This window comes from Arachis hypogaea, chromosome 4 (assembly GCF_003086295.3).
Source record: "Arachis hypogaea cultivar Tifrunner chromosome 4, arahy.Tifrunner.gnm2.J5K5, whole genome shotgun sequence".
NCBI lineage: Eukaryota > Viridiplantae > Streptophyta > Magnoliopsida > Fabales > Fabaceae > Arachis > Arachis hypogaea.
The window spans coordinates 99,316,551-99,319,353 of record NC_092039.1 but is presented as its reverse complement, the minus strand read 5'-3'; positions in this window follow the sequence as shown (position 1 = coordinate 99,319,353).

Here is a 2,803-nt window from a genome sequence, read left to right as displayed (position 1 = left end):
TCCGGGCCCACTTGGTGTGTGCTTGGGCTGAGCATTGATGCATTTTCGTGTAGAGACTTCTCTTGGAGTTAAACGCCAGCTTTTGTGCCAGTTTGGGCGTTTAACTCCCATTCTTGTGCCAGTTTCGGCGTTTAACGCTGGGAATTCTGATGGTGACATTGAACGCCGGTATGGGCCATCAAATCTTGCGCAAAGTATGAACTATTATATATTGATGGAAAGCCCAGGATGTCTAATTTCCAACGCCGTTGGAAGCCCACCAATTGAGTATCTGTAGCTCCAGAAAATCCACTTCGAGTGCAGGGAGGTCAGAATCCAACAGCATCTGCAGTCCTTTTTAGTCTCTGAATCAGATTTTTGCTCAGGTCCCTCAATTTCAGCCAGAAAATACCTGAAATCACAGAAAAACACACAAACTCATAGTAAAGTCCAGAAAAGTGAATTTTAACTAAAAACTAATAAAAATATACTAAAAACTAACTAGATCATACTAAAAACATACTAAAAACAATGCCAAAAAGCGTATAAATTATCCGCTCATCACAACACCAAACTTAAATTGTTGCTTGTCCTCAAGCAACTGAAAATTAAATAAGATAAAAAGAAGAGAATATGCAATGAATTCCAAAAATATCTACGAAGATCAACATTAATTAGATGAGCGGGGCTTTTAGCTTTTTGCCTCTGAACAGTTTTGGCTTCTCACTCTATCCTTTGAAATTCATAATGATTGGCTTCTTTAGGAACTCAGAATCCAGATAGTGTCAATAATTCTCCTAGTTAAGTATGATGATTCTTGAACACAGCTACTTATTGAGTCTTGGCCGTGGCCCAAAGCACTCTGTCTTCCAGTATTACCACCGGATACATACATGCCACAGACACATAATTGGGTGAACCTTTTCAGATTGTGACTCAGCTTTGCTAGAGTCCCCAATTAGAGGTGTCCAGGGTTCTTAAGCACACTCTTTTTGCCTTTGGTGCACGAAATTGTGATCAATACTTTTCACAACTCAACTAATCTCTGGTAATGAATCCAAAAACTTGGTGCTCAATACCATGGCATAAACACAACTTCGCACAACTAACCAGCAAGTGTACTGGGTCGTCCAAGTAATAAACCTTACGCGAGTAATGGTCGATCCCACAGAGATTGTTGGTATGAAGCAAGCTATGGTCACCTTGTAAATCTTAGTTAGGCAAACTCAAATGGTTATGAATGATGAATAAAACATAAAGATAAAGATAGAGATACTTATGTAATTCATTGGTGGGAATTTCAGATAAGCGTATGAAGATGCTTGGTCCCTTCCGTTTCTCTGCTTTCCTACTGTCTTCATCCAATCCTTTTTACTGCTTTCCATGGCAAGCTGTATGCAAGGGTTTCACCGTTGTCAGTGGCTACCTCCCATCCTTTCAGTGAAAATGTTCAACGCACCCTGTCACGGCACGGCTATTCATCTGTCGGTTCTCAATCAGGTTGGAATAGAATCCAGTGATTCTTTTGCGTCTGTCACTAACGCCCAGCCTTCAGGAGTTTGAAGCTCGTCACAGTCATTCAATCATTGAATCCTACTCAGAATACCACAGACAAGGTTTAGACCTTCCGGATTCTCTTGAATGCCGCCATCAATTCTAGCTTATACCACGAAGATTCCGGTTAAAGAATCCAAGAGATATCCACCCAATCTAAGGTAGAACGGAGGTGGTTGTCAGGCACACGTTCATAGGTGAGAATGATGATGAGTGTCACGGATCATCACATTCATCAGGTTGAAGAACAAGTGATATCTTGGAATAAGAACAAGCTGAATTGAATAGAAGAACAATAGTAATTGCATTAATACTCGAGGTACAGCAGAGCTCCACACCTTAATCTATGGTGTGTAGAAACTCCACCGTTGAAAATACATAAGAACGAGGTCTAGGCATGGCCGAATGGCCAGCCTCCCAATGATCTAAGATAGCATAAGAACAAAGATAGCTACCCAGATGAGAATACAATAGTAAAAGGTCCTACTTATAGAGAACTAGTAGCCTAGGGTTTACAAAGATGAGTAAATGACATAAAAATCCACTTCCGGGCCCACTTGGTGTGTGCTTGGGCTAAGCATTGAAGCATTTTCATGTAGAGACTCTTCTTGGAGTTAAACGCCAGCTTTTATCCCAGTTTGGGCGTTTAACTCCCATCCTTGTGCCAGTTCCGACGTTTAACGCTGGGAATTCTGATGGTGACTTTGAACGCCGGTTTGGGCTATCAAATCTTGGGCAAAGTATGGACTATCATATATTGCTGGAAAGCCCAGGATGTCTATGGTGGACGAAATTGTGATACAAGAGTTCCAGGCACTGTTAGAGAAGCTCACAACTCCGTTCAATTTAACCAGCAAGTGTACTGGGTCATCCAAGTAATACCTTACGTGAGTAAGGGTCGATCCCACAGAGATTGTTGGTATGAAGCAAGCTATGGTCACCTTGTAAATCTCAGTTAGGCGGATTAAATAGTTTTGGGTTTCAAAAATTAATAATAAAGAGAAAATAAAAGGGATAGAAATACTTATGTAAATTATTAGTGGGAATTTCAGATAAGTGTATGGAGATGCTGTGCTCCTCTTGAATCTCTACTTTCCTATTACAGTCATCCAATCCTTCCTACTCCTTTCCATGGCAAGCTGTATGTAGGGCATCACCGTTGTCAATGGCTACATCCCATCCTCTCAGTGAAAACGTTCCTATGCTCTGTCACAGCACGGCTAATCATCTGTCGGTTCTCAATCAGGTTGGAATAGAATCCCTTGATTCT